This window comes from Bos mutus, chromosome 8 (genome assembly GCF_027580195.1).
Source record: "Bos mutus isolate GX-2022 chromosome 8, NWIPB_WYAK_1.1, whole genome shotgun sequence".
Classification (NCBI taxonomy): domain Eukaryota; kingdom Metazoa; phylum Chordata; class Mammalia; order Artiodactyla; family Bovidae; genus Bos; species Bos mutus.
Window position 1 is genome coordinate 33,221,448 of NC_091624.1, and position 21,422 is coordinate 33,242,869.

The window sequence follows — 21,422 nt, forward strand, 5'->3', positions numbered from 1 at the left end:
TAAAACGATTCTATATATCTGCTAATTCCTGAATATAAAATCGAGATCACCAAAGACCAAATCAAAGTCCCAGACTCCTTTCTCTCTAGATGAAATGAAGTCTTGTTTATCTAGGCTATTTGAGGAGTATCCAACCTATGCACTTATTTGCAATCCCAGAAATCAAAGGATAGGTACACTGCACCCTCTACTGGCTTTGCGACTGCTATTCAGTTCAGTTCAGTTCAGTCACTCAGTCACTCCCACTCTTCGCGACCCCATGGACTGCAGCACACCAGGCTTCCCTGTCCATCACCAACTCCCGGAGCCTGCTCAAACTCATGTCCATTGAGTCGGTGATGCCATCCAACCATCTCATCCTCTGTCGTCCCCATCTCCTCCAGCCTTCAATCTTTCCCAGCATCAGGGTCTTTTCAAATGAGTCAGCTCTTCGCATCAGGTGGCCAAAGTATTGGAGTTTCAGCTTCAACCTCAGTCCTTCTAATGAATATTCAGGATTGACTTTCTTTAGGATTGACTGATTTGATCTCCTTGCAGTCCAAGGGACTCCCAAGAGTCTTCTCCAACACCACAGTTCAAAAGCATCAATTCGTTGGTGCTCATCTTTCTTTATAGTCCAACTCTCACATCCATACATGACTACTGGAAAAACCATAGTTTTGACTAGACAGACCTTTGTTGGCAAAGTCAGCAAAGCAATTGCAATTAAAGAGAAATTTAACCTCAACTTTCAGCCTTTAGCTAGATTCCTTTCTCCAGTGGCCAAGAAATTGAAGGATGAAGCAAATTACTTTAAGGTTAACTTTAAGTTAACCTTAACCAAAGATTTATACAACATAAAATCTATAAATATACAAGATTTATCTCATTAAAGAGCTAACATAAAAATGTTCAAACCCTTAAAAATAAACTCTATTCATGTATTTTTGCTGATATTTGCTGGAATTATTGAAGTTTTCTGCTTCTGATGACCCTGGAGAGTCAAGGACTAGAAAGTGAATTAAAGAAAGGAAAGTAATAGAGCTGTTTCAGATGTTTCAAAGCAATGTTCCCACATATTTCTTATTATCTCTCTTCTCAATATTTGCAGAACTTTTGTCACCCCATTTCTATCACTGAAATGTACAGACACAAAAGTATCTACCTTCAATTTCTCTGAACTCCCAGAAAAGAATTCAGAGTAGAGATTTTAAGTAAAAGTGAAAATTTTGCAGTGTCCCTAATAATTGAAAAAGAATAGGCTATTTCCCTCTTATCAATTACCTAGCAAATAGTCCAAAGGTAATGTTTCAGAATGTATCATCTCTCTTCCAAGGTTGCAGTTACACCCCTAACTGATGTATTCAACCAAATTCACTCATTTTGTCATCTGGTCAATATTTACTGAGCACCTCTAATGTGTCAGGCAATGTTCTGGGTCCTACAGACAAACAGTAAACAGATAGCCTCATCCCCGGTTTCACTGAAAAGACAGAAGACAGCTTAGAGAGTTCCCATTCATTCTCTTACATTTCAGTGAGTTTGTACACCTCCACACCTACTAGATCCAATTCCAGCTCCTTAAAGTCTTCTTTGATCATCTTCACACCGACTCTGATTTTCCTGAAATGTCCTGTTATTAAGCCACTACACATTTCCTATCTAGACATGTGTAGGTGTACAACTGCAGGTCAATAAATTAGTTGTTACTCATGTCTGCTTTTGTTTTGAATTAATATTTAAATATCTCATTGTCACTGGACTTGACATATATCTGTGTTTTTTCCTAAACTAAATTAAAAGTTCTTTGAAGCAAGACATACATGACTTGACATGGAATTATATAAGAAATGTTAAAAGAATATAAAAATAAATCATATATAACAACTCATGTGTTATGAAAAGAATAATATTACATTAAATACAATCCATCAGCAGAGTTTTATATACTGTGATAGTAAGCTGGTTATTAATAAAAATTAGATTGTTTTATGCTAAGATGTTAATTGTAATCCTCAGGGCAACTTCTAATAAAATAATGTATCAGTTCAGTTCAGTTCAGTTCAGTTGCTCAGTCGTGTCCGACTCTTTGCAACCCCATGAATTGCACCACACCAGGCCTCCCTGTCCATCACCAACTCCCCGAGTTCACTCAAACTCATGTCCTTCGAGTCGGTGATGCCATCCAGCCATCTCATCCTCTGTTGTCCCCTTCTCCTCCTGCCCCCAATCCCTCCCAGCATCAGGGTCTTTTCCAATGAGTCAACTCATTGGAAAAAAGTCAACCCTTTTCCAATGAGTCAACTCTTCACCAAAGTACTGGAGTTTCAGCTTCAGCATCAGTCCTTCCAACAAACACCCAGGACTGATCTCCTTTAGGATGGACTGGTTGGATCTCCTTGCAGTCCAAGGGACTCTCAAGAGTCTTCTCCAACACCACAGTTCAAAAGCGTCAATTCTTCAGCGCTCAGCTTTCTTCACAGTCCAACTCTCACATCCATACATGATAATGCATAAAACATAGTAAAAGAAACAACAGCAAGAGAATTTAAATGGGATACTAGAATCTATCTATTTAGTACAAAAAAGACAATAGAGAAATTAGAGGAACAGAAAGGATATAAGATGTACAGAAAGCAAAAGAAAGTGAAAGTGAAGTCGCTCAGTCGTGTCCGACTCTTTGCGACCCAGTGGACTGTAGCCTACTAGGCTTCTCTGTCCATGGGATTCTCCAGGCAAGAATACTGGAGTGGGTTACCATTTCCTCCTCCAAGGGATCTTCCCGACCCAGGGATCAAACCCAGATCCCCCACATTGGAGGCAGACACTTTAACCTCTGAGCCAGCAAGAATGCTAACTTAGCGGTAATTATATTAAATGCAAATGGACTAAATATTCCAATCAAACTCACTGGATTTTTTTAATGATCCCATTATATTGTGCCTACAAGAGACATTTTATTCAAAAACACAAATATATTAAAAGGTTAAAAATGGAAAAATGATATAGTATGCAACCAGTAACAAAAAGAGAGCTGGAATCCTATATTAATATTACATAAAATTGACTTTAAGGGCCGGAGGAATCAACCTTCCTACCTTCAGATTATACTACAAGTCATCAAGACAGTATAGTACTGGCACAAAAATAGAAATATAGACCAGAGGAACAAAATAGAAAGTCCAGAAATAAACCCATGCACCTGTGGGTACCTTATTTTTTACAAATGAGGCAATAATATACAATGAAGCAAAGACAGTCTCATCAATAAATAATGCTGGGAAAACTGGGCAGCTACATGTAAAAGAAATTAGAACACTTCCTAACACCATACACAAAGATAAACTCAAAATGGATTAAAGACCTAAATGTAAGACCAGAAACTATAAAACTCTTAGAGGAAAACATAGGCAGAACACAGATTTGACATAAATCAAAGCAAGATCCTCTATGACCCACCTCCTAGAGTAACAGAAATAAAAACAAAAGTAAACAAGTGGGACCTGATTAAACTTAAAAGCTTTTGCACAGCAAAGGAAACTATAAGCAAGGTAAAAAGACAACCCTCAGAATGGGAGAAAATAATAGCAAATGAAACAACTGACAGAGGATTAATTTCCAAAATATACAAGCAGCTCATACAACTCAATCCCAGAAAAACAAACAACCCAATCAAAAAGTGGGGAAAAGACCTAAATAGACAGTTCTCCAAAGAAGACATACAGATGGCTAAAAAACACAAGAAAAGATGCTCAACATCACTCATTATTAAAGAAATACAAATCAAAACTACAACGAGATATCACCTCATACAAGTCAAAATGGCCATCATCAGAAAGTCTACAAACAATAAGTGCTGGAGAGGGTGTGGAGAAAAAGGAACGCTCTTGCACTGTTGGTGGGAATGTAAACTGATACAGCCATTATGGAAGATGGTATGGAGATTCCTTAAAAAACTAGGAAAAAAAAACACCATATGACCCAGCAATCCCACTCCTAGGCATATAACCTGAGGAAACCAAAATTGAAAAAGCACACGTATCCCATTGTTCATTGCAGCACTATTTACAATAGAAGGCAATGGCACCCCACTCTAGTACTCTTGCCTGGAAAATCCCATGGACAGAGGAGCCTGATGGGCTGCAGTTCATGGGGTCGTGAAGAGTCAGACACAACTGAGCGACTTCCCTTTCACTTTTCACTTTCATGCTTTAGACAAGGAAATGGCAACCCACTCCAGTGTTCTTGTCTGGAGAATCCCAGGGACGACAGAGCCTGGTGGGCTGCCATCTATGGGTCGCACAGAGTCGGACATGACTGAAGCGACTTAGCAGCAGAACATGAAAGCAACCTAGATGTCCATCCACAGATGAATGGATAAAGAAGTTGTGGTACATATACACAATGGAATATTATTCAGCCATTAAAAGGAATGCATTTGAATCAGTTCTGATGAGGTGGATGAACCTAGAACCTATTATATTATATACAGTGAAGTGAGTCAGAAAGAGAAAGATAAATATTGTATTCTAACACACATATATGGAATCTAGAAAAATGGTACTGAAGAATTTATTGGAGAAGGCAATGGCACCCCATTCCAGTACTTTTGCCTGGAAAATCCCATGGACAGAGGAGCCTGGTAGGCTGCAGTCCATGGGGTAGCTAAAAGTTGGACACGACTGAGTGACTTTACTTTCACTTTTCACTTTCATGCATTGGAGAAGGAAATGGCAACCCACTCCAGTGTTCTTGCCTGGAGAATCCCAGGGATGGGGAAGCCTAGTGGGCTGCCATCTATGGGGTTGCACAGAGTTGGACACGACTGAAGCGACTTAGCAGCAGCAGCAGTCACTTTTCCTGTAAAAAAAAAAAAAAAAAAAAAGTTGGCCTAAAGCTCAACATTCAGAAAACCAAGATCATGGCATCTGGTCCTATCAGTTCATGGCAAACAGATGGGGAAACAGTGGAAACAGTGGCTGACTTTATTTTGGGGGGCTCCAAAATCACTGCAGATGGTGATTGCAGCCATGAAATTAAAAGATGCTTACTCGTTGGAAGAAAAGTTATGACCAACCTAGACAGCATATTAAAAAGCAGAGACATTACTTTGCCAACAAAGGTTCGTCTAGTCAAGGCTATGGTTTTTCCAGTAGTCATGTGTGGATGTGAGAGTTGGACTATAAAGAAAGAATTGAAGATTTTGAACTGTGGTGTTGGAGAAGACTCTTGAGAGTCCCTTGGACTGCAAGCACATCCAACCAGTCCATCCTAAAGGAAATCAGTCCTGAATATGCATTGGAAGGACTGATGTTGAAGCTAAAACTCCAATACTTTGGCCACCTGATGCAAAGAACTAACTCACTGGGAAAGACCCTGATGCTGGGAAAGATTGAAGGTGAGAGAAGAAGGGGATGACAGAGGATGAAATGGTTGGATGGCATCACCAACTCAGTGGACATGAGTTTGAGTAAACTCCAGGAGTTGGTGATGGACAGGGAGACCTGGCATGCTGCAGTCCACTGAATTGCAAAGAGTTGGATACAACTGAGTGACTGAACTGAACTATCCAGGGAGGACTCTGAAGTCAGACTATCTATGTTGAAATCCAACTTCTATGGTTTAATAATGCTATGGTCTTAGATGAATAGCTTATCCTCTGTGAGGCTTGTTTTCTCTAAGGACAGGATTAATGATAATAGTAACCACCTTCTAGGGCTGTGTGAGGCTTAAATGAGGCAAGGTGTGTAAAGCACTAAAATGGCCATATTCATCATAGAGCTGCTCAACATTCATTGAGTGTGGAATTTAATGCTCTGTCCCCAATGGACAGAAGTAGAAGATATGTAAATAAATTAATGCAGTGAAGCACTCTAACTCTGAAAGACATCCAAAGAACACAGGAGGGGTTCCCAAGGGGTGAGAGACCCTGTGTGTAAGTGGGATGGTCAGGGGCACAGGATATAGGAGTTTTATGGAAGAAGTACCACTCGAACAGAGCATTTATTTAACATCAAAGAAAATTATTCTATTTCCCAGGTTGAGAGAAATAGGGAAATAGGACATTTCAAGTGAATGGAGGGAGTGATAAGAGGAAATCACCATTTGTTCAGGGGGCTGTGATTAGCTCAGCACAAAAACAGATCCAAGGTGAAGAGCAGTCACTCTTTGTGACCCCATGGAAGGTAGCCTGCCAGGTTCCCATGTCCACAGGATCTTCAGGCAAGAATACTGGAGTGGGTTGCCATTTCCTTCTCCAGGGGATCTAAGGGATCGAATCCGGGACATCTGCATTGCAGGCAGATTCTCTACTATCTAAGCCACCAGTAAAGCCCCAAAGGCTAGGTAAGCAGGAGCTAAAATCCTTGTTTTCCCCCTCACGAGGGCAAAATGAATCACCCCTTTCCCACTCCAACAGAGGCATCTGCTTTGGTTGGTTTTCTTTCCAAAGATCATAGAGAAAAACAGAGGAAGGACTAAACCCGGAGCCAGCTTGTGTATTTCCAGAGTGTTCTGGTCATGTCAATGCTGATAAGGAGAGTCATTGTTGGCCTGTCATCACTGAGCGTTCAAAGGCCACAGGACAATGATTATGAGTGATGAATTTCCTTGATAAATGCATCTGCACTTTGCACAATTCCCAGTTTGCCTTGTGTGCCTCCAGCATGCACTACTTCCACTGGACACCAGAGGCTGACACAAGATGGCAGCTCCCAGAGGAGTGCCTTCAGTTACCTACAGCAAATATCTAGGCATAAGCCCTCATCATAGGTGATTATGGCCACAGGTCAACCTAGCGGTTTCTCCTAATTAATAGCTTGGAGTATTGAAGAAGCCAGAACTGACCACAACTCTCCAAGTTTTTGGAAAAGCCCAGCTGGCTGAGTGTCAGCCTTCTGTAGACCAAACCTTAGTGTGTTGTTTAACCACATCACCCTTTCCTGGAATCTGGCCCTTTGGCTGACACTCCTCTGTGGAGACACAGTGTCCCTCTTGCGGTTCAGAAATGCCATTTAGGTTTTTCGTCTGCCTCAGCATTCCCAGTTCTCATTCTTTCGATTTCTTCCAACCCATTCTTCTCTCAGAAATAAGCACAGTCTTTTCTCACTCATTTCTTCAGTTTATTTCTTCAGACTTGCTTTATTTTTTTTCTTTTCCCTCAAAAGACCTGATGTCCCATTCTTTTCTGACTCTTTGATTTTTCCATTTCTCTTTCCCTCTGCCCTCTCTCTCACTTACCATTTTTTTTTTTCTAAATTGACCTCAGATGAAAACAAATAGATTAATCATGTTATATGTCTCATGACACTCTCAGCACATTCTATGTATGGCCCTCATTTATTTGGCTCATGCTTTTTCTAATTTCTTGTTTTTAATAATGTAATAAGCACCAGTGAATCTAATAACTGCTGAAACAAAAAGGGGGGGTCTCACAATATTCTACTAGACAACATTTAGTAGCCTTCTATCCTACCCCCTGGTTCCCCAACCCAGAATGGCAAGCATACCAAATCCTGGCCATCATCCCCTCCTTTAATACAATTTTATCGTTTCTATATGTAGTTCTTTTTTAGAACATCTTACTCTAGTATCTTAAGTCTATGAAAGGTATAGTGCTATATCTACTGTTTTGTTTTAGCTTTATTTTATAGATTTTTTCCTTTTTATTTTGAAATAAGTTCAAAATTACAAAAATATTTCAAGGATAGCACAAAGAACTCCCCATATAGCCCTGATATAACTTTATTTATATTTGATTTATATGTTTATAGAGTTATTATTCTCCAACTCATTTGAAAATAAGTTGCATATATCTTGCCTCTTCACCCCCTAACACACCAGTGTGTATGTCCTAAGAACAAAGAAAATCTCCTACATAACCACAAATGAGAACATGTAACATTGATTCTATACTTATATTTTAGCAACAGTCCATTTTTAAGTTTTTTCAACTGTCCCAATAATAGTGTTTACAGCAATTTTTTCAAGTACAAAAATCTGATCCAGATTCAAAAAGCATTTAGTTGTGTGTCTCTAGTCTTCTTTAGGAGAAGGCAATGGCACCCCACTCCAGTACTCTCGCCTGGAAAATCCCATGGATGGAGGAGCCTGGTAGGCTGCAGTCCATGGAGTCACTAAGAGTCAGACACGACTGAGCGATTTCACTTTAACTTTTCACTTTAATGCATTGGAGAAGGAAATGGCAACCCACTCCAGTGTTCTTGCCTGGAGAATCCCAGGGACGGGGGAGCCTGGTGGGCTGCTGTCTATGGGGTCACACAGAGTCGGACACGACTGAAGCGACTTAGCAGCAGCAGCAGCAGTCTTCTTTAATCTCAAACATTTCCTTCACCATTCTTTGCTCTTCACGACATTTAATATTTGTCTGGTATTTTATTAACATCACTCAATTTGGGTTCTCCTGATGTTTCCTTTCTATTGCATTCAGGATTTATATTTTGGCAGGAATATCACAGAAGTGATGCTATGTGCTATGTTTTTCTCAGTAAATCACATTCAGAGGCCCCTCACTGGTGACATTAGGTGCCCTGTTTCTCCAGTTGGTATGTTAGCATATATTCTTTGGGAAATCACTATTGCACTTAATATTATACTGCTAAGATTCACCCATAATAATAATGTCACTTTTCTCTTTCTCTCCCACACACACATATTTTCTTATTTTCTTTCTCCCTTTCATTTTCCAGCCACATTCTTACTCAAAATCAGTTTGGAAGTATACAACTCTTAGTTGAAGTATATACCTTCTGTTATTCAATTACTACAGACTAAATCTCCAAAGATTGGTGTATAACATGCCAAAGATATGTGTTATTATGAAAACAGGTGGCTTAGCAAAGCAACAGATGACAAAAAGATCAAAAGGGGCCCCTCCAACCTGTCAACATTTATTAACTGAGTAACTATATATTCCCAGCACCATGCTTGACTACAAGGGGCCATATAAGGTACAAAACCACAAAGGGCTTAGAAGCCCAGCGTGTTGTGCGCCTCCTCCCACCAGCAGTGCACCGTGGACACCTTTCTCACACGTCAAGGCTCAGCTCAAAAGTCACTTTCTCCATGACGCTACCCTTCCCTGCACCAATCCTGGGTACTTAACTGAGAGCCTACGACTTGCCAAGCATAGTATTACCATACATGCTCTCCTCACAACGTTTAAGAGGGCTCTGCCTTCTTATTTCAGCTTTCATGATACAAACTGTGTCCTTTCCTTGTCTATGTAGTGCCAGGATTTTCACAGCTTTTTGCTTTTATTGATGCTTTCACTGTTTAAAATGACCCCCAAGCATAGTGCAGAAGTGCTGTCCAGTATTCCAAAGTGCAAGAAGGCTGTGATGTACCTTACAGAGAAAGAATATGTGTCAGATAAGCTTCCTTCAGGCATGAGTTTTAGTGCTATCAATGTGAATTCAATTTTAATAAATCAACAATAATACATTAAATAAAATCTCCTTAAATAAAAACAAGTTTATGTATTGACCAATTTACCTAGCTGTGTAAATATTATGACCAGAGATTGTTAGGACCCTGTATTTTCCCTAAGAGTAATGCTTTGGTGTTGCTAATTCAGTGTTCCTGGTGACTGTAGAAAATAACAATACTGTAATAAAAATAAAAGATGAAAACATGAAGAAAAGAAGCCATTTGTTGGAGACATGATATTAACAGATGAAAAGTTGCTTCATGAACGAACCCACACAAAGCCCAACATATATAGAATTTATTATTGATATGATAAAGAAGTGCCAGAAAGTGGATTATCATATAATAAATAAAACATATAAAGGGGAAGGAGTACATTTCCTACTCAATGGGAAGAAAATATTCTGTAACAATTTCTTTCCAAAAGAGTGAATATTTATTATGCAAATTGAAGTATATCAGGCTGCCCTGAATTTAACACTCCATAATTAACAACTTTTCTCTTTGTATTTCATTGAGCACATTAGAAATCTGAACGTCTCACATTTTCAAAAATATAATAGCACCACACTTTTAACCACAAGTATTTTCAAGGGCCCACTATAACTCTCTCCCAAATTTTTATGAATACTTTTTTCTTATTAAAAAAACATTATCTCCATTGTTTTAAGAAATGCACTGGCATATTTATCTCTGACCTCTTCATAAAGCAAGGAGAGAGTTTTCCATTGACTTTATAAAGCAGATTCTACATTGTTGCATGATGGGAGAGGGCCTGACCTGACAGTTCCTTATCCATATGATTGTGGTAAAAGTAGACATAACATTATGGCTCAAACAGAACAAAGATGAGCTTCCAAAGTACATGGTTTAAATAATTCCAGAGCTTTGGGACACAGATCTCTTTTTTTAAGACACGAATCTCATGTAACCATAATCATGATTGGTGGTGGGGAAGTTTAAAAACAGAGTGTCCCCCAAAACCTCCAGACTTAGTTATACCACAGCTAAATCAGGTGATTCCAACACATGATTCATATCCCACAAAAAATGAAATGTTTACAAAAAAAGGCTCCCAAAGTAGCTTTTTCTCAAAATCCATTCAAATTTTTAAGCCAATCTTTCTATATTTTGTTTGCCATAACTACCACGTTTCCTATTCTAAAATAAAAGGTTCATTCAAACACACATACACACACAATTTTCACATCTAAGTTTTAGCATTCTGACATATTTTAAAAGCAAATTTGCAGATGTAGGTTGCAAGGCAAGCCTATTACTATAGTGATGTGTATACACATACATTGTTTTATCATGGAAACTTTTCAGTTCAGTTCAGTTGCTCAGTCGTGTCCGACTCTTTGCAACCCCATGAATCGCAGCACGCCAGGCCTCCCTGTCCATCACCAACTCCCGGAGTTTACCCAAACTCGTGTTCATCGAGTCAGTGATGCCATCCAGCCATCTCATCCTCTGTCGTCCCCTTCTCCTTCTGCCCCCAATCCCTCCCAGCATCAGGGTCTTTTCCAATGAGTCAACTCTTCGCATGAGGTGGCCAAAGTACTGGAGTTTCAGCTTTAGCATCATTCCTTCCAAAGAACACCCAGGACTAATCTCCTCAGAATGGACTGGTTGGATCTCCTTGCAGTCCAAGGGACTCTCAAGAGCCTTCTCCAACACCACAGTCCAAAAGCTTTACACATACACAAAAATGGAAGAGGGAATAGGATAGCAAATTTCTATACACCAATCACCCAGTTTCAAAAATTATTAGAGATTATATTTTTAAATGCAAAGAAAAAAATTTCACAGCATCATACCTTTTCCTACCTACAACTGTAGAAACAATAACATGACCACCAACACTGAATGCTTTGCAGAATATGAGCTGTTTGACCTGCAAACACATTAAATTTTGACCTGAAATGCCCAGGGGAATAGCTGCATAGAGCAATTTTCCTAAATCCTTTATATAAAATTGCTTAAATCCCTTGCATAAAATTAATGCTAAAAATTCATGTTGACTTTAACAACATCTGATTTTTTAAAGAAATTTTTTAGTGTTACAATGTTATGCATTTTCATTTTGTGAAGTTTGCAAATGCAGTTACACAAATTTGCATATGGTTGGGTATTCTATGGTATTATAAAATAATTGTTCATTTCTTGGTACAATAACAATATTACATTTAGGTAAGTACTGTTTTTTTCTTAGGAGATGCATTAATAAAGTTAACTGAGGGAGAAATGTTATAATGTCTGCAACTTGCTTTTCAAATGATTCAGCAAAACTCTGCTTGTGTGTGTGTGTGTATGTATACATGTGTCTGTAGATCCAAGGCTGGCAAAATTTTTCTGTAAAGGACCAGATAGTAACAGTTTTAGGCTTTGTAGATCAAAAGACAAAATCAAGGATGTTTTGGAGGCAACTGTGTAACTAGTTAAAATGTTGCTGCTTAAAAATGTAAAAAACCTTTGTACAAAAACAGGTAATGAGCCAGAACTGGCCTTGACTTTAGTTTGCCAACTGTGACACACAGATACATACAGATAGATATACTTAGGGCAAATATGAGAGAGCTAACAATTGTTGAAACTACGAATACGTGGGGGTGTTCATTGTATTAGTCTTTCAAATTTTCCGAATGTTTGAAGAATTCCATAATAAAAAGTTGGGGAAATGTAAATACATAAAAACACAATGAAAATAAATCTCTTCCACCGTAATAAGCACCTAGAGATTAACATCGTGGTAAAGTAGCTTTTATTTTTAGTTCCTGGAATGTGTGTTCTTGCAACTATAATGAGATCCTACTCCATATAAAGTTTTATAGCCTGCCATTTTCATTCACCATTTAGTCATAAGCATTTTCACATATTATCATATAACAGACATATATTCTATTGAACAAATGTTTTAAGATGTTTTAACTATCTCCCAATTATTGAACATTCCACCTACACTAGTTTGTTTTTGTTTTGTTTTTTCTATTTTCTATTCTTTACTTTAAAAAATTTTAAAGCTCTGGAAAAGTTACAAGAGCAATATAACAATGAACATCATATACCTTCCACCTAGGTTCACCAACTACTAACAGTTCAACAAATTTGCATTATCTCCACTCTGTATAATTATTTTTATTGCTATTTTGAGAATCTTCAGTACATTAGTCTTAAATTTCTTACTAAAATATTTGAAAACCACTGATGAGCTGATTTCCTCAGGGTTTCCAATGTTCACATTAAACGTCCTCTGAGACCTAACTGATCTCGCAGGAAGAAGACTCGAAAATACCCATATATACTAACAAACCCAGGAACTATTTTTAAAGGAAACTCAAAATCTTCACCTTGCCAACCAAAAGTTATATCATGAATCAGGAGTTAGATTTAACAGGTCCCTAATGCTTTACTTACTCTGTAAAGAGACATGGCACCAAACATATTTTTTCCAAAATGAGCATGTGACATGTCAGAGTGTCAATCACACCTCTGTAGTAATTTAACCTTCTCTTCATACTATTTGTCTTGGTCCCCATCTTCATCCCAGCCTTGTGGAAAAATTCACCTAAACTGCTTTGAATGTTTCTCTTTGACTCTACTGCCGCCTAGCGTGGAGAAAAAAGAATTCTGGGCTCTGTAAAAAGAGAAATTGAATGTGCTTGTCTGGATTCAAAGCCTGTTTTATTGCAGAATATACTCTTGGGAACTAAATCCACCATGGTCTTCTTGCTTTGCATCATGTAACATTTCTAAGAAAAAAGTCATACTTCAAAAAGTAGACTATATTTCACATAATGGTGAGAAGAAGGAAATGGCACCCCACTCCAGTACTCTTGCCAGGAAAATCCCATGGATGGAGGAGCCTGGTAGGCTACAGTCCATGGGGTCGAGAAGAGTCGGACACGACTGAACGACTTAACTCTCACTTTTCACTTTCATGCATTGGAGAAGGAAATGACAACCCACTCCAGTGTTCTTGCCTGAAGAATCCCAGGGACGGCGGAGCCTGGTGGGCTGCCGTCTATGGGGTCGCACAGAGTCAGACACGACTGAAGTGACTTAGCAGCAGCAGCAGCACATTATGGTGAAACAAGTTAGATGATAAGGCTTTGTTTTTCCAATGTCATGTGGCCTGTTTGGCCCTTTCACTCCAATCATGTACTTGTGCCTTTCAGATGGTATTTTCCTTCTTTCCAGTGTGACAAGTTGGAAGGAGGGTGGAAAAAAGAGGGAAAGGAGAAATTCAAAGGAAAGAGAAGAATGAGATAGGGACATAGATGACAGGAAAAAATAATAATAACACTAAAGATGGGGTATAGACACAGGAAAGAAAATGGGAGAGGGAAAGCACAGGGGGAAATGCCAAACAGCCAATGTATAAAGAGGAAAGGAAAGAAATGGAGGCGGCGAGGGGGGGCCAAGATCAGGTGATCATTCACTGATCAGCCCTGGGAAGGACCACAGGGCCAGGCCTGCACACATTGGACACTTTAGAGAGCTCAGGCCTCGCTGAGGTCCCATATCCCAACCCAGTGCACACTGGCTCCTGCTCCCCCTCACCCTGCTCCATCCTTTCCCACCCCACCTCCTTTCCCACAGGACAACGGTGTTATTTGTTACACATGCTGTCCTCCTGCACTAAAATGTAAGTTCCAGGAGGGCAGAGATCTTGGCCTTTTTTCTTTCTGTTTTGTTCTTTGACATACCCCAAGTGTGTAGAGCAATGGATGCTACATTATGACATGATTTAATAAACATTTATTGAATAAATGAAGACATGGGGAGCACTCTAGAAATGGACAAGATGTATTTATAACATTTGTTTTGCTTTATGACAGCGATACCTGTTCTCCTGGGTAGAACACATTTTCCATCACAGGTTGCTGCTGCTGCTGCTTCTGCTGCTGCTGCTGCGTCACTTCAGTTGTGTCCGACTGTGTGTGACCCCAGAGACGGCAGCCCACCAGGCTCCCCCGTCCCTGGGATTCTCCAGGCAAGAACACTGGAGTGGGTTGCCATTTCCTTCTCCAATGCATGAAAGAAAAGTGAAAGTGAAGTCGTTCAGTTGTGTCCGACCCTCAGTGACCCCATGGACTGCAGCCTTCCAGGCTCCTCCATCCACGGGATTTTCCAGGCAGGAGTACTGGAGTGGGGTGCCATTGCCTTCTCCACCATCACAGGTTACCACCTAGTTTTTAACACATCCTGCTACAGACTGAATATTTTTGCCCCCCCGACCCTGCCCCCATTTATATAAGGAAACTTAACGCCCAATGTGATGGATGGTATTAGGAGGTGGGGCCTATGGGAGGTGCTTAGCTCATGAGGGTGGAGTCCTCAAGAATGGGATTAGTGCCCATATGAGAGACCCCACAGAGCTCCCTCAGCCATTCCACCATGTGAGGACACAGGGAAAAGTCTGCCCAACCACGCTGGCACTTTGATCTTGGACTTTCAACTCCAGAATGTGAGTAATAAACTATTTTTCGTAAGCCACACAGTATTTCACTATCAGTTCAGTTCAGTCACTCAGTTGTGTCCGACTCTTTGTGACCCCATGAATCCCAGCACGCCAGGCCTCCCTGTCCATCACCAACTCCCGGAGTTCACCCAGACTCACGTCCATCGAATCAGTGATGCCATCCAGCCATCTCATCCTCTGTTGTCCCCTTCTCCTCCTGCCCCCAGTCCCTCCCAGCATCAGAGTCTTTTCCAATGAGTTAACTCTTTGCATGAGGTGGCCAAAGTACTGGAGTTTCAGCTTTAGCATCATTCCTTCCAAAGAAATCCCAGGGCTGATCTCCTTCAGAATGGACTGGTTGGATCTTCTTGTAGTCCAAGGGACTCTCAAGAGTCTTCTCCAACACCACAGTTCAAAAGCATCAATTCTTCGGCGCTCAGCCTTCTTCACAGTCCAACTCTCACATCCATACATGACCACAGGAAAAACCATAGCCTTGACTAGACGGATCTTTGTTGGCAAAGTAATGTCTCTGCTTCTGAATATGCTATCTAGGTTGGTCATAACTTTCCTTCCAAGGACTAAGCGTCTTTTAATTTCATGGCTGCAGTCACATTTCCCTTCTGAGGAGATAAGCACTTCCTAGAAATTATCTTTGGAACGTTGTTTTTAGTCGCTAAGTTGTGTCCGACTCTTTTGCAACCCCATGAACTGTAGCCCACCAGGCTCCTCTTGTCCATGAGATTTCCCAGGGAAGAATACTGGGGTGGGTTGCCATTTCCCCCTCCAGGGGATCTTCCTGACCCAGGGATCAAACCCACCTCTTCCGCATAACAGGTGAATTCTTTACCACTGAGCCACTAGGAAGTCCAATTGGAAACATTAGGAGCAGCTGAATTCACGAGTCAAAAATCAATGAAACAATGTTTTCAAGTATCTCATGGGTGGATATTCACTAGATAGATATACAAAGGCTGATCTGGAAATGTGGCCCTTGAGGCCTGCTTGTAAAACGATGCTGACTCGACAAGTGCTCACACAAGAAAGTCTTGCCAGCCAGATGCTAACGCTACTTTCAGATTGCACATCATAATTTTCAACTGCACTGTTTTGTGGCTTTAAAGGAGGGGAAACTGGATTTACCCTATTTCTCCCTTTCCATGTTGGCCTCCCATGTCATGGACATGATAGTCATGACAGCCCAGGGCAGGGGTCTCTCCCACCTTCCAGCAGACCACTGTGAGTCCTGCAGCAACTATCATGGTGTTACCAATCCTAGTGGGTGAAAACAGTGGGGTTCTATAACTCAAATGGGACTTGTAAACAGTTTGGATGAAACTGCCAGCATAGTTTGGCAACCGTCTGTGACCATGGGCAAGTTAAGTAAACTCTTTAGGCTTCTGATTCCTCATTTGTAAAGCAATCATGTAGTTCTGTGTGGTTTTTAAGATAGTGGAGTCCAGACAATGAGTCCATTGGTCAGTTAGAAAAAAAAAAAATTTTGGATGACCCAGAGGGATGGTATGGGGAGGGAGGTGGGAGGGGGGTTCAGGATGAGGAACATGTGTACACCCATGGCACATGCATGTTGATGTACGGCAAAACCAACACAATATTGTAAAGTAAAAAAATAATAATATAAAAAAAAGTTTTTTTCACTTTAAGGATTCACATGGGCTTGCCAACCCTTTATGTTCAAAATAGATTAAAGATGTCGACAACTACAATCATCTATCACCCTTCCTCTCACCCTCACTACAACCAGTGAAGAACAGACAGATCCTAATGAGGACCCAAAAGTAATTTTACTAGGGGGCTGGTTACGTGCCAATACTCCACATAGTAACAGGGAGCCTCACAAAGCTGAATAAGGGGACACTGGCTGGCATCTCTGGAGGAGCTGGGCTTAGCAACCACACCTGATGCCAAATCAGACACAGCACAGCCTACTGGATAAATGCCTCCTTTGCCCAGACAAGCTGGACCTTGCTCTCCACACCTGCCCTGGGGGCTGTGAAGTGGGCACCTCAGCTACTGCCCCAGAAGACCCCAAAACAGGTCAGAACAGAATGTTAAGATAGCTTCAATGCCACATACACTGTAAGCCAAAATTCATTGCCTTTTCTGTTTTCCATTCCACAAGATATTCCATTTAATGCTCAACATCACTCACCAGATGTCCTGCAATGAACATCAGAAAAAAGTCTAAAATACTCTAAATAACACAAAGCCTGTGACACAAAAACACCCAAATATTAACATAAGCCTACATTAATGATTTGGAGAAGGCAATGGTACCCCACTCCAGCACTCTTGCCTGGAAAATCTCATGGATGAAGGAGCCTGGTGGGCTGCAGTCCATGGGGTCACTAAGAGTCGGACACGACTGAGTGACTTCACTTTCACTTTTCACTTAAATGCATTGGAGAAGGAAATGGCAACCCACTCCAGTGTTCTTGCCTGGAGAATCCCAGGGATGGGGGGAGCCTGGTGGGCTGCCATCTGTGGGGTCGCACAGAGTCGGACACGACTGAAGTGACTTAGCAGCAGTAGCAGCAGCACATTAATGAATAGATATCCAGAGAGGTTGAACTGTTCTGTGGTAGGAATCTTCTTCTCAAGAATATAATCCTGACAGCAGAACTGTCTCTCTCATGAGTGTTACAGACAGAAGGTCCTGGATCCCAATGGCACAAAAGGCACTTTTAGGATCAAGTCAGAAGTTAGAGGTACCATCCATATGCTAGCTTCCCAAGGGATGGATCCTGAGAGAGGAACCATAGAAATGGTGGCACCCCTGTATCTCCTTGATCGCTCTGTGCTTCTCAGTTGAGGTAAAGAATGTATCTTACATTTGGTTTTTTAGGTCACATGAGGCACCTTTGCTCATGACCTAAGCATCATGATATACGATGTGTGATACATGAATGATATCATAATATACAAGTGTGTTGGGTATGAACTGTCACAGGTGGTGTCTCTGGCCCTGAAGAGTGTTTCAAGACAGCAGGTGTTGATGGTGGACAATGGAAATGTGGGTGCTGTGATTCAGAGACCATGTCAGTATGCAGGGTCTTCTGCCACTGCTCTCTGAGCCACAGGTCCATGCAACACCATCCATCCATACAGGAGCCAGATCACAAGACTGAGATCTGCACCTGAATGACAAGGAATGGAGGGTAGGAGTCGCAGACCCCGTGGGTGCTTCCATATTTAGTCCAACAAGTACTGTCATTTATGCTTTTATACATGAATATATCTGTGTAACCACAATTCAGATCAAGACATAGAACATTTTCACCAATCTAGAAACCTCTTTCTGCCCCTTCCCATTCAATATACTGCCCCCCGCCACCAGAGTAGCCACTATTCTAAATTCGGCCACTGTATATTATTTTCTCTGTTATTTTCACAGAAATGAAACCATATAGTAACTCTCAAAAAAAAAAATGTATCTTACAACTCCCAGTCCCCAGCTCTATGCATCAGGAAGATGCTAGGACTCTGGTATTTTTAAGCCATTCTTAGAACTATTGGTTCAACAGGTACCAGCTGCCATGTTGAAGCTCCAGCTTAAGTTTCCACAGAGAACAGTCAGTTAAATACATACAATGGAATTATTAGCTTGTCTTAAAAAGGAAGGAAATTCCAACACCTACTACAGTAGAAATCAACCTTGAAGACATTATGCTAAGTGAAAGAAGCTACTCACAAGAGGATATACAAGGTATTTATCTTCGTATATAGGGCATTTGGCCACCTGATGTGAGGAGCTGACTCATTTGAAAAGACCCTGATGCTGGGAAGGATTGAGGGCAGGAGGAGAAGGGGATGACAGAGGATGAGATGGTGGGATGGCATCACCAACTCAATGGACATGAGTTTAGGTAGACTCCAGCAGTTGGTGATGAACAGGGAGGCCTGGCGTACTGTGGTTCACAGGGTCGCAAAGAGTTGGACATGACTGAGCAACTGAACTGAATTGAGAAGGAATATATATTATTCCTCTAACATGTGGTACTTAGAATAAGCAACTTAATAGAGGCAGAAAGTAGAACAGTGGTTGTCAGGAGCCGGAGGAAAGAGGGAGTTATTGTTTCATTAGTTCAGTTCAGTTCAGTCGCTCAGTCATATCCAACTCTTTGCGACCCCATGAATTGCAGCATGCCAGGCCTCCCTGTCCATCACCAACTCCTGGAGTTTACTCAAACTCACATCCATCAAGTCGGTGATGCCATGCAGCCATCTCATCCTCTGTCGACCCCTTCTCCTCCTGCCCCCAATCCCTCCCAGCATCAGAGTCTTTTCCAATGAGTCAACTCTTCGCATGAGGTGGCCAAAGTACTGGAGTTTCAACTTCAGCATCATTCCCTCCAAAGAAATCCCAGGGCTGATTTCCTTCAGAACGGACTGGTTGGATCTCCTTGCAGTCCAAGGGACTCTCAAGAGTCTTCTCCAACACCACAGTTCAAAAGCATCAATTCTTCAGTGCTCAGCTTTCTTGTGAAAGTCCAACTTTCACATCCATACATGACCACTGGAAAAACCATAGCCTTGACTAGACGGACCTTTGTTGGCAAAGTAACGTCTCTGCTTTTTAACATGCTATCTAGTTTGGTCATATGGGACCAGCTGCCATGATCTTAGTTTTCTGAATGTTGAGCTTTAAGCCAACTTTTTCACTCTCCTCTTTCATTTTCATCAAGAGGCTCTTTAGTTCCTCTTCACTTTCTGCCATAAGGGTGGTGTCATCTGCATATCTGAGGTTATTGAGATTTCTCCCAGCAATCTTGATTCCAGCTTATGCTTCTTCCAGCCCAGCGTTTCTCATGATGTCCTCTGCATAGAAGTTAAGTAAGTAGGGTGACAATATATAGCCTTGATGTACTCCTTTTCCTATTTGGAACCAGTCTGTTGTTCTATGTCCCGTTCTAACTGTTGCTTCCTGACCTGCATATAGGTTTCTCAAGAGGCAGGTCAGGTGGTCTGGTATTCCCATCTCGTGAAGAATTTTCCACAGTTTATTGTGATCCACACAGTCAAAGGTTTTGGCATAGTCAATAATTTCATTGGTACAGAGTTTCAATTTGAGATGAAAAAGTTCTAGAGATAGATGATGGTTATTGCTACCCAACAATGTGAATATATCTAATATCACTGAACTGTGCACTTAAAATGGAGAAGGCAATGGCACCCCACTCCAGTACTCTTGCCTGGAAAATCCCATGGACGGAGGAGCCTGGTGGGCTGCAGTCGATGAGGTTGCTAAGAGTCAGACACGACTGAGCGACTTCACTTTCACTTTTCACTTTTCACTTTCATGCATTGGAGAAGGAAGTGGCAACCCACTCCAGTGTTCTTGCTTGGAGAATCCCAGGGACAGAGGAGCCTGGTAGGAGGCCATCTATGGGGTCACACAGAGTCGGACACGACTGAAGCAACTTAGCAGCAGCAGCAGCAGCAGCACACTTAAAAATGGTCGTCTGTAAATTTCATATACATTTCACAATTTTAAATTTTTTAATTATGAAAAATCTCTTAGTCTGATTGTGGAACTACAAACTCCATTCTATGATTCTCTCCAACTCTCAGCTATGCAGTAATGCCAGACACAATGAAACTGTCAAAGCACTGAGGCTCTTTCAGTAAATTCTATAGCTAGCCCCGCCCTCTTGAACTCTCCATTTTGGCTCATGGAGGATCTTCCTCCAACATTTCCACATCTAGGCCAATGATGGAAAGAGAGTTTCCACTCCACACTCACACCATCCAAAAGGAAGAGAAGCACCAACAGATGAGCTGACATTTACTGCGCATGGCTCACTGGTGGGCAAGGTCTGCGTAAGAGTTCACTGCACCTATGTCTCTCTCAGTGGTTAAGCAGGCTAAGCCCAGCCCACTATGTTGTTGTTTAGCTGCTAAGTCGTGTCCAACTCTTTTGTGACCCCATGGACTGTAGCCCATCAGGCTCTTCTGTCCATGGGATTTTCCAGGCAAAAATACTGGAGTGGGTTGCCATTTCCTTCTCCAGGGGTTCTTCCCAACCCAGGGATTCAACCCACATCTCCCACATTGCAGGCAGATTCTTTACCACTGAGCCCCCTGGGAAGCCTGGCCCACTCTAGCAAGCCATAATTCTGTCTCTGCTCCACCTCCTCTGCTTGTGATTGGGTATGAGTCAGATTAGCCTTGTGGAGAGGATTTGGTTGAATCTGGTTGCAAAGGAGGGAGGAGACTGCCCTCTGGACTGGATTTACAGTGTTACTGAGCCCTTGCCCAGCCCAGGGACAAAGTGATACTTTGGGTCTGACCCACCAGGGTCTCAGTTTCTTGAGCCTCTTCTCCTCTGACAGGTGCAAGAGAAGTAAAACTTTAGGGATCTTAGGTTTTCGGCTGGGGCTCTTAACAACAACAACAAATTAACAAGAGAAAAACGAAGCATGCAGCTCACATCAGTCAGGAGAAACCTAAAAGAAGAGCAACTCAAAGCAATGGCTGAGAACTCCAGATTGTATAGCAACTTCGACAAAGA